This window comes from Arvicola amphibius, chromosome 12 (assembly GCF_903992535.2).
Source record: "Arvicola amphibius chromosome 12, mArvAmp1.2, whole genome shotgun sequence".
Classification (NCBI taxonomy): domain Eukaryota; kingdom Metazoa; phylum Chordata; class Mammalia; order Rodentia; family Cricetidae; genus Arvicola; species Arvicola amphibius.
The window spans coordinates 95,360,222-95,372,703 of NC_052058.2; positions in this window are offsets into that span (position 1 = coordinate 95,360,222).

Sequence of the window (12,482 nt, forward strand, 5' to 3'; positions counted from 1 at the left end):
TTCTACATAGTGAATGTCATCTAGGAAACACTTCCAGGCATCTTCTCTTACAGACTTCATGCTATCAAATAACAAAGGCCAGTCCTCAAAACACTTCCTATTTTGTCCTCCTGAGGTTGTTGTAGTAGAACAGTGTTTCAAGCACCCCGTGCTATTCCTGAACACATTACGTAGCCAAGAAAAATCTTAAACTTCTGATCCTTCTGCCTCTACTTTTCAAGGGCTAGGATAAAGGACACCTTCACATCCAATTGTACCCATCATTGGGAATGGGATTGAGGACTCTGGGCATGTCAGACAAGCACTCTAGCAGCTAAGCTGCATCTGCTGCCCCTTCCCACAGTTCTGTAGCGGCTTCTCTACTAACTTTGACTTTTCAAAGGTTTTAAATGTACCTTAAATAGACAAGGCATTTTTTGACCCTTGGCTTTTGGGGCATTTAGCTTAATTTACTTTTCAGATTTAACCATTTGCTATCATTTTCAGATGAAAACAGTAAAAATAAAAGGACCATAAGAGGTAACTATTAGAGAAAGGTTATGGAGTTAAGGGGCACAGTTAAGTCTATGACTGCTACAAATGTTTGTGAATGATAAAATGTGAAAAACTTGAACATTAGAAGGGAGAACAGCAAGGAAGGAAAAAAGCACTAAGATTGTAAATAAAGACCATTTACCATGTTGCTTAGGATTGGTCCATGGAAACAGATGAAGGCCTTCAACAACCTATGTCACCAAGGATGTAGTGGATTGTTGACAGAGGTTTCAGTCCTGCCTGGTCCCACAGACGTTAAGTCCCAAAGAAACATACAGAGGTCTATATTAATTATAAACTGGTTGGCCTATTATCTCAGGTTTCTTATTAACTCTTACAACCTATATTAACCCTTAATTTTTGTCTGTGTTAGTCATGTGGCTTGGTACCTTTTATCAGCAAGGCATTCTCATCTTGCTTCCTCTGTGTCTGGGTGATGAATGTAGACTGACTCTTTCCTCTTCCCAGAATTCTCCTGTTCTTGTTGCCCCACCTCTACTTCCTGCCTGGTTGCCCCACCTATGTTTCCTGCTTGGCTACTGGCCAATTAGCATTTTATTAAAATAATACAAATGACAGGGTACAAGACCACTGTCCCACAGCAGTGGATACTGTGCAAGTCCACACTCCATCACTGCACTGGTCAGTGGGTGTTTTCCTGTATGTATGGTTTACACCCAGGATTTAGGAGCAATGCATTTCTGTATCCAGACATGGTATGAATGTGTCAGCTGCCCTTGGTAGTGTCAAGGCATCAAGACTGACCAGGCTAAAAGTACTGACCAAGCAGATACAATGTGCCAAGTGTTCTCAGCAGTATGGACTCAGCAATGCATAAGAACAGTAAAAATTCATGGTTTCAGGAAGCTGAGATTCTAATGGAAGAAGAAGCAAGACGTCAATAGATATGTAAATTAAAGGACATCTAACAGGAAATTGAAGATATCAGCTGAACCTTTGAAGGAAATATAGGTGAGGAATAACCATATGGGCAACTGTGCTGCTTTTACCAGTATATAGTTGGGGAAAGTGTCTCTGAGGAATGGGACTTTTTATTTCATTCAGCACAGATTATTGAGCCTTTCATGTTCCAGATCTTTATAGGATGAAAGGGTTCATTCATTGATCTCACACTCAGGACACTCAGGGAACTTGATAGCAATTATTAAAATATATATATTCTGATATATATATATATATATACACATATATACGTGGTGTGTGTGTTTAATTGTTCTTATAATTGACATTCAGACACACTAAATTATTCTTAGTTGTGTTTCAGAGTATGGAGCATAAATGAATATAATTGTACTTTGAACAATCAGAGGGCAGAATATAAAGATCTGTTAGATACATATTGAAGGAGAAGCCTCTGGGTCCAGCGGAAATATAGGGACCTGTTAAGGAAGAAGTGGTGAGATCTGATTCGAGACTGAAGCCACTCTCAGAAAGCAGAAAAAACATTGACTTAGGGAGAGGAAGTGCAGTAAGAACCTTTTAGGGATGTGTTACAGAGGTCTAAGGAGAGGGATGGTTGAGGCTTGCTTGAGCCAACATTTCAGCAGTAGAAATGATAAGATGTATCAGATATATCACTGAGTCTGATATATCAAAGATGATAGACATCAGAAGTGACAGATAGATTTAGTCGTTAGGGCTTTATAATCTAGAATCACCTGGAAATAGAATTTCAGTAAAAATTCACTAAGTAGCTCAGATTGGCAGGTGCGCACCTGTGAGGGGATTGTATTAGTTGCTTAACCAATGTGCGAAAACCCAGACTGAAAGTGGGCAGCAGAATTCTCTGGTTTTAAATACTATGCTGTGTAAGTAGAGGAAACTAAATAAACATCAGACATTCAAGCATGCACTCTTTCTCTGCTATTTCCTATGGGTTTGATGGGAGCAGATCTCTGTAGCGCCTGCCACTGTAACTTCCCCAGAATGATGGACCATAGCCTGGACTTGGGGGTTAAAATAAATCCTTGATCCTCTAAGTTGCTTTTCCATAAGGGTGTTTTATTAAAGCTATCAAATCAAGCTAAAATGTCAGATGTATTATAGAAGATAGATAGTACTTTTGAAAGAAAGATAAAGGAATGGATAGATTCATTCTGGCTTTCTGCATTGTTACTACCACTTCTGAGTTTACTACACACATAAGGTGAGAAGGAAAGAGATAGTCTATGTTCAGTATGAAGGTTGGGTGGCGGTTTCTTAGTACTTAATAAGAAGGAACAGTGTTTATGAGCAGAGAGGAGAGAATTTGTTGGGAACACATAAATAAATAGATCTGTGTTTACCTCTTATTGTTTGATGGCATGCATGTGTGCAACTGAGGGAATATCTATACAACAGGAGATCAGAGATTTTAGGACAGGTTGGTATTTAGAAAGCATCAGTGTCTGGAATTTAATGTCAGAGCAAGATAAAGCAGCCAAAAGAAAAGAAGCAATGTGGTGTGAAGATTGGAGTCTTTCCGGACTTTGAGTTCTGGGAGTTGGTGGAATGTCAGCAAGGCAGCATGGAATGAAGGCGGAAGGAAGCTGAATAAATGTGGTAAGCGAACCCAGGTCTCTGTGAAGTCATGCCCAAAACGTAGGTAACAGCAAACTCAGCATTTTTCAAGAGTAAGATTACAATGGAATAGCTTTGATGGATAACAATGAAAATAAGTGAGTGTCACCTGATGGTATAGACAATATTTGCTTTTGCATCTTTAAAAGAATTTTGTTGAAAAGTAGAGAATGACTTTTTAATGGCTCTAAGTTAAAACAGTTAAACTTGGTTCAGAGTTAAAATAAGATTCCGGGAAGAAATGGTAGTGATAACAAAAGCAGGTGCAGACACTGGCTTTTCCTCTCTCTGTCTTGCTGTCTCCTAGGCTGTTACGCAACAAACCTTGTTTAGTCAAAGAGCACGGGTGTTGTTTCATAACGCTGGTCTGCTGCAGCTTCGTTGGCTTGTCTACTCACAGATGTGGGGAGACATCTTCTTTTTTGATAGCTCCAGATGCCTTGGTCCTTATGTGTAGCCTTACAAACCTGCCAGAGACAAAACATCTCATGGAGCCTCTTAATGGTGACTGAGGACATGGGAGGAATTAGTTGGAAAGAAAAGTAATGATTTCTTTTCATGTAAATTACCCGCTCTTCTTGTGAGCTACTTGGCATACTTTTCGGAGATGCAAGCAACATTTATTCACCACACATAGGGGACTCAAAAGAGAAGAGTTTATTCCACCTGAGTCTATTTCAGCAAACCATTGAACTTACAGGTGTTGCTTTGTAGGACTACGTGTGACTCAAAGGCATTTTCATTGCCAAAGTTCTCACGGAAGCATGGGTGATTTGTCATGGAAGCTGGGTCTCTGAGTCTCTACATGACTTGCAGACAGCTCAGCCAATTGGAGACGCCCCACCTCCAAGCAATTGTTCAGTGCTAGCGTAAAGATTAAGGTATGTTGAAAAAAAAAAGTAACGATTTCTGTACATTTCAGAAACAGCCCAAGATTTCAGAGTCTTTGTTACTTTCTGAGTCTTGTAAGTTTCCTAACTTCCTGTGCTGGTTAGTTTTATTTCAACTTGACACAAACTGAATCATTTGGGAAGAAGGAACCTCTCCTGAGAAAATGCACAGGACAGATTGTTCTTTGGGCAAGCCTGTGGTATGCATTCTTACTTATTGATTGAGATGGGAGGAATCAGGTCACTGTGGATGGTGCCACACCTAGGTAAGTGGTTATAGGGTGTATAAGACATCAGGCTGGGTAAGCGACTGGAAACAAGGCATTAGGCATATTTCCTCCATGGTCTCTACTTCAGTTCTTGCTTTTAGATTTCTGCCTTAAGCTTCTGCCCTGTTCAACCTCCTGCACTGACTTCCCTCAGTGATGGGGTTTGATGTGGGACTGTAATAGAAATGGACCCTGCTAAGTTACTTTTTGTCATGATATTTTATCACAGCAACAGAAATCCTAACTAAGACATTTCCTGAGCCTAACCCAGTCTCCCTCTTGGAAAGAATGTTTCAGTTCTCAGGAAATAGCTGCAAACAAGGAAGAGTCTGGTTCTGACTGATTATTAGCAGTTGATGCTCGTAGCATGTAAGCACATGCTATTTGCCTTGGAGCTGGAAAATGGGTCCAGGTCATTTGTGAGTAACACATGGCCAATTACAAGAAGACTGCTTTTCCATATTTATGCTCACTGTGAAGGGACCAGCACCTGAATAAGATACCCCAAGACCAAGTTCTCAGCACAAAACAGATTTATTTGCCCTAGAGGAACAAAGAAGGAATAAGGACAAAGACAGCAGATAGAGGACAAGGGAGAAGGAAAAAGGAACAAGGGACAGGAATAAGGGATATTTGTCCCAGAGAGACAAAGGACTGCCTCTAGATAGAGGGGAAACCAATGTGGCCCATGGGTAACTGGCAATTTATAAAGGTAAAAGAGGAAATCCCGTGTTAATATGAGGTATTTAATTTTGATTGGACAGGTTAATTAGGTAAGTCAAAAGGGCACTATTGATTGATGAACTTTAATATTTTGATACCTGAGCCCTGGTGATCAACCTCAGTAGGAGACATGGTCAAATAAGAAAATAGACTTTGGTGACTAGCTTTAGAAATGTAATCTAATTACTTTTAGCAAGGCAGAGGGGTTGGGAGAAAAGGGCAAAGCCTGCCAGAGCCATGTTTGCTATGCTCATTCCTACCACACTTCATACTGGCCATACTTTGTCACTGGAAGATCAGAGGGAGATTATTTGGAACAACACAAGGGAGAAGGGCTTGACAGATACAGGCCTCACCAAGACCACTACCATGAGAGGCTCTTGATCTGTAAACTTTTCCTGGAATTGTTCAGACAAAATGAGCTTTGGTCTTCATTGCAGAGTTGTGAATTCCAAATATCTGTTTTTCTCACTCTGCCCATTCCTTTACTCCAGATATTATCTCCGAGTGTATCTTTTTAAAAACAATTTCTCATGTATTATAGATAGTGACATGAAACACTGAGAGTGTGGCTTGGGCTGAGAATTTTGTTTACTGCCTGATGCTCAGGAGACACTAAATTAATACTTCTTTGCTCTGTGTTGACTTCTAATGGGGACAGACACAGTGAAAACAGGGGAATCTAGAGTCCAGGGCTTAGTTGTTCCATGTTGTGATTGGTTTAGAGGTCTTTGGAACTCCTTATATTCAGCATTTGATGGACATAAAATTAAAACTGATTAAAAGTACTTTTAAAACTACTTCCACTTCATTCAGCCACACAAATGATATTTCTGACACAAATGTGTCATTTTTTTTCTGGACATCAGGGTCTTTGAACTTTCTGTTTCCTCTTCTCAAATGTTCATCTTGGAGACCTACATAGAGATGGCATATTTCTGGCATCAATTAAATATGACACTTAAAAAGACATATTCAGACTAGAGAGATGTCTCAGTTTCCTGTTCTTGCAGAGTAAGCAAGTCAGTTGTCAGCTCTAGGGGTACACGGTTCACAACTACCAGGGGATCACCCTGACACCCTCTTTTGGACTCCATCGCTATCTGTACTCATATATACAATACCACACATATAGACATAGGATTTTAAAAATGAAATAAATTCTAGGAAAGAGAGATAATCCTTGAAAAATTAATTTATGGCATTTCTACCATGCTACTTTATTTCCTTTATGACATTTAATTCAGTCTTTACTTCCTTGCTCATTGTGTATCCCTCCTTTCTGACTACAGTTTTTTCAACCACACATTTACACTTTCCTATTGTATATCAAGTATTTCCACTGTAAGGAGCATATAAGAGTCCTCAATAAATTCTGATTAAGGGAAGTGATACATAAGATGCCATAGAGAGTGTTATATATTTAAGGACTATTTGTTTTGTTTTTTTGTTTTTTGTTTTTCGAGACAGGCTTTCTCTGTATAATCCTGGCCGTCCAAATTGGCCTAGGACACAGAGATCTGCCTGCCTCTGCCTCCTAAGTGCTGGGATTTAAGGTGGGCACCAACCTTGCCCAGCTTAGACCATTTGCCCTCATCCTGGATGCTTTTCCTATTCCTCTCCCCTCTCCCACTGCAGTTTCTGATATATAATATAGGCAAAATAAATAGCTGTAAGATGAATGAATGAGTAATGTCCATTTATATTTCATGTGCCAGGATAGCCAAGTATACATGCCTGTGTCTACAACTTCTCATTTTCCAACAAACACATAAACTTAGTATGGTTTGAAAAACAATGTTCCTTACACATAGATGATTTTTCCTTAAGCCTTGGAATCTCATTCTCTCTCTCTCTCTCTCTCTCTCTCTCTCTCTCTCTCTCTCTCTCTCTCTCTGTGTGTGTGTGTGTGTGTGGTGTCTGTGTGTGTGTGCAAGTTTCCTCTGAGATAAAACTTTCCATCTTGGACAGAAGATAATTACGATACAGGATATTCTTAAGGGAAGGGAAACATTCCACCCTACAGCCCTACAGTGAAGTCCCTTTAACTCAAGCAGTAAACATCTCAAAAGCTTCTGGAAGTGTTTGAAACTGACCAGATTAACTAGGTCACTTGCTCCTGAAGAACCTATAAGCTGAAGGAGTGCTTGTCTCAAACCAGCAGAGATACAAGAAAGAAGCCCAGATCAACTGAGGCACCTGGAAAGGACACTCTCCTATCTGTTGAGCTGCCAGCAGGTTGTGCAGTGTGCTTGGGGTTCCCAGCTTTCTGAGCTGCCATCCATTCTGGGGTGGGCTTTGGTGATGCGGCTGTCTTTGAGTAATTTCTTCTCATGTAAGTAACCTGTCACCTATATGACTACAAGTGACCCCAATTAAATCCACTGGTTTACCACACTGGACGTTGGTGGTATCTTTACTTTGGTCAGTGATCAGTTTCCTTACTGGAGTAGATGCTTACTCACATCTCCTCAAGAATGGTGACACTCAGTAGTATGTTACTTTGCATAGCTAAGGTAACTTTGAAGATGCAGGTAAGTGTACAGTCTTGAGATAAGCAGATGATCCTGGATAAGACATCGAGGTATAGTGTGAACAGAGTTTTTATATAAGAATGCAAGGGCCTGAGCAGGCCATGCAATGGCAGAAGCAGAGATCAGGGCCAGGAGATGTGGAAGACTTGGTAGAGTGTCTGCCTAGCATGCACAAGGCCCCAGGCTTGATTCATAGCACATCACAAACTAGACATGGTGGCTTCTGCCTATAACCTTGAGATGAAGGCAGGAGAATCTGAGCTCAAGGTCATATTTGGATACATAGCAAGTTCAAGGTAATCCTGGAATATGTGAGAATTCATATAGGAAGAGGAATAGAAAGAAAAAGGGGAGAAAGAGGAAAAGGAAAGAAGAGATCAGAAATATTGTGAGTTCTGATTAAGAACCACAAGTCCAGGTATGTGAGCAGCACCCAGACACTGAAAGATACCAGTGAATAGATTGTCCTCTGTGGATTCCCAGATGAATGCAATCCTTTCCGGACCGGGAACTGGGCTACTGTGTACTTTGAATGTTCAGAACTGTAAGATAGTAGGTCTATGTTAAGTAGTCACAGTAGCCTCAGGAAGTAGGTGCACGTGGCTTAGTACACTACAGCCCACCTACTCTAACCAATTTCTATCTCTAGTTCATATAAATAGGTTCTGAATTGACCAGGAGGGGTCTCCAGAAAAGAAATTTTGAGTGATCTTGAATGTATGATGGTTTCATCAACCTTGGGATTGTAAGGAGGTCCACAGGGGCTGTCAATCACCCCTAAGAGATTTGGTGTTTGCAGATGCTGATAGACAATGCCAAAAAGAGACATTTCTGCTCTCCCAATTGGGTGCAGAAAAAAATTTATTCTTAGAAAAATCACAGACATTATCAGAGACAATCAGAGAAGAAGAGAAGAGAGGGAGAGGGAGAGGGAGAGAGAGAGAGAGAGAGAAAGAGAGAGAGAGAGAGAGAGAGACAGAGACAGAGAGAGACAGAGAGAGTTATTACTCCATTCTATTTGCTTCATTTTTCTCTTTCAGCCTCTCAAAGCCTTCTATTACATGGTGGGAACACTGAAGGATTTTTTTATTCAGGGTCCTCTTTAATGATGACTTTAATTGAGTTTGTAATCAAGATTTTGTTTCAGGATATATTTGGGCTCTGATATCTTTAGAACCCTATGGAATTGAGCTACAAAGTTTTGTGATCCATATATGGGTGATCCATGGGCTACAATTGTGAGGTCTGTGAGGGTGGAGGAGTCTAACAGGTAATTAGAAAGGGATAAGCACTTACAGATATAATTCTTCACATGAATGCAAGTGTTCTTGCCATTATGGAAATAACGAACTGTCTAAATAACTCGACAAATAAGATGGCTCTCAAGGCTACATGATTCATCAAAGACTAACTAGTACAAGATATATCTGAGTCAGTATTGCTCTCCTTAGCAAGACTGAGGGTAGAAAGCCAACAGAAAAGGAAGCTAACAAAGATGTATGAGGCTGGTGAAATGGCATCTGTGGTCCCAAGTGTGATCCTCAGCTCCCTCATAAAAATAAAACAAAACAACAACAGGTATGGTAGCACATTCCTGTAATTACAGCACCAGAACAGTAGAGGCAAGAGTATCACTGGGATTTGCTGGCTACCTAGCAGAGCTAAATCATGTGACCTCCAGGTTCTGTGAGAACCCTCATCTCCAAAAAGAAAATGGAGAGCGATTGGGGCAAACACAAGGTGTCAATATCTGACCTCTACATGCCTGTATATATATGTTCATGTGCACAACAAAAAATCACACACACACACACACACACACACACACAAAACCAAAGGCTTAGAGGGAGACACTGTAGATGCCAGGGTGTGTCAAGCTTTTGCAGGCAGAAATACTAGACAGACACACTCCATAAACACAGCCTTTTTGGTTGTGGTCCAATGTGGTGCTTGGAGTGGAAGCTTTGATGGGCAGAACGAACTCCCTGACATATGGTGTGAACTTTCCCTTCTCAATATCTTTTCCTGTTCACTTTTTCCATGGGAAACTCAGTGCTCAGATCACTAAGCAGTATAAAGAATATTATCTTCACTGTGTTACAAAAATAAGCTAAATGTAAGGTGAAAAAGTCTTCTAAGGCCCATAGAAGGAAAATAGCATATGTGATTGTGTGCTAATGCTGCATCTTCATGACCCACAATTCTGGGTCCAGGTAGGAACACATGGCTAATTCAGCTCACTGTAGACTTTTGGTGAGAAACTCATTCTATTTTAATTCCCTCATTTGACTGGAAAGATCTGCCTCTTTAATTCCATTCAAGTCCTGCCCCAGTCCCATTTTAACCCCTAGTAGGCAGCTGTCAGATATCTTGGCTCTCTTTCTATCTATATGGCATTGGAAGAATAAGAAGGATGAGGAATTTAATTACCCTTCAGCATAAGAGGTTTGGGTGCTCTCAGTTCATGATAGTTTATGGAAGTTCTTTTTATCCTAAATAAAATACACATCACATGTTTAGACATGAGAAAGAGGGAAGGGAGAGAGAATATTTTGGCCTTTTCCCCTGACATTTTGGACCCCTGTCTATCTATAGAGGTTTGAGTTTGCCTTTCTGTTTGATCTCTGCTGGAAGGTTGTGTGTGGATTCCCTTTGCCTCTAGAGAAAATATTCATGCAACCCTTTAGCTTCTTTGCATCACTCATGAGACTCTTTCTAAAATAGAAGGAAAGAACTCCCAAGTTTAATTTTGAGAAGGCATGAATATTCTTCTTTCCCAAATACATTTCAGTGAAAATCCACCAGCTGGGGGGATGTGGGGACTGTGTCTGTGTTTATAAACTACCTGAAATGCACCTGTTAGAAATAGCCTCTGTCTTTAAGCATCCTGGAAACTTTAGGAGAAGCATTGAGCTATGACTTTTTGAGAATGGATTTAAATTTATTTCATCACATATGCACTATAGACAGAGTCATATGAGTTGCCTAATTAAGCGGAAAAATTCCTTTATCTTAGCAGATGAGTAACCTCAGCCAACAGAATATAAATATATAGCTTGAAGGCAATGCTAAGCTAAACTGAAGGCCTTGTCTTATTGCCTGGCAAAAATCAGCAATGAGTGGGCTTGGGAACTTAACAGTGAATAGAGTTCATTTTCAGCAAGAAGGGTGTGGGTTTGAGAGTGGAATGTGGGTAGAGTCTAGAAATGGCTCAGTAGACATGAATTTCAGCTACACAAGCAAGAAGACTTGAGTTCAAAACTGTAGCATTCACATAAAATATGAGTATAGCTTGTATGCTGTTACCCCCCAATGTTTTTTGTTACAGCTTGCTGCCTGCCAGCCTAGGTCTAGATTTAGTGAGAGATTACATCTCAAGAGAGTAAGGCAAAGACTAGTAGAGCAGGAAATCTTAAGTCCTCTTCTGGCCTCCGTGTACAAAAGGCATACATATCTATATATACATGTGTGCGTTTATCACACACACACACACACACATACACACACACACACACACACACACACACACACACACTGAATATACACACCCCACCTTAAAAGTAAAATTTAAAAAAAAAACGAATGAATTGACAGAAAGTTGGGGGAGCAGTGTTGGAGGAATTCAAAGAACATATGAACATAGTTATCTTCCATTCTGAGATGCCTCTTTTTTCTGAAAAGAGAAGCCCCTAAATCTTCATGCTCTCACAAAGAACATTTACCGTCATTTGAATGTGCCCCTCTGTTTCCAGTCAACTCGAAAAACATTTCCTTCCTCCACTCTGCTTTCTGTAAATATTTATATTCCAATCATCTCACGTCCACTAGACTCCATCACTTGTGTGTTTCAATTATTTAAAATCAGGACTGCATCTCCTGGGCAGCTAATGAAGTCTCGATAGATATACATTATTGAAGCAGATTGTTATTTATTCTGCTAATAAATCAAGCCCGTTGGAGGGAGAAGATGCAATTCAAGCAGAAGGAATGAGGAATAATGACGGCATAGATCATTTCTGAATCACTCTCGCCCATTTTACAGCCTGCAAAATACACTGAGTTCCATAAAAGTGACAAATGACACAACATTGTAATAAATAGCCTCTGTTCGTGCATTGTGAATTGGGGCTCAGATTCATACTGAAGCGCTCTGCCAGCGGGAGAGATGATGGAATAAGCATTGAAATCATACTCTGTAAAAAGGAATCGTATATTTTCCACTTATCTTGATTTATTATAATGACATCATGTGCTTAAGTTATGTAACCTTTCTGAAATAAGTTGACTTAATAAAGAAGGAAAATTTGTCAGAAAAGAAAATTTCATAGTATGAAATTATTTATTTCCTGGATGTATTCCTATAATACTTTAAATGCTTCAGAGATACTTAAACATATTAGTTTTTTATTTCAGTTGAATTCCCAGAAACGTACAGTAATACACACTGCATTATATGTTTCCTTAAAGGAAAATTTCTTTTTAATTTATTTTTATTTTAAAATCTTTTTTAAAACTTTGTATTAGTTCTTTTGTTACTTTTTATTAAATTAATTATTTTCCAGCTCTATTACATTGTAACTTCCATCACTCTTCTTCTCCCAGTCCCTCTCCCAACCTCTGCTATCCCGCTCCTCCTCATCCCACTCTTCCTCTTTTCTCTTGTGAAAAGTGCTGACCTACTTTGAGTATAAGCCATTCGTGGCATATCACATAGCAGCAAGACTAGACACCTTCTCTCCTCTTAAGACTGGACATACAGCCCAGCAGGAGGGAAGAATCCCCAAAGAAGATAACAGAGTTGATGAAAGCCCTGCTCCCACTGTTGGGAGTCCCAGAAGAAGACAAAGCCACACAACTGTAACATGTGCAGAGGGCCTAGGTTAGTCCCATGCAAATTCTCTGGTTGGCAGTTCAGTCTCTGTGATCCCCCATGAGCCCAGGTTGGTTGATTC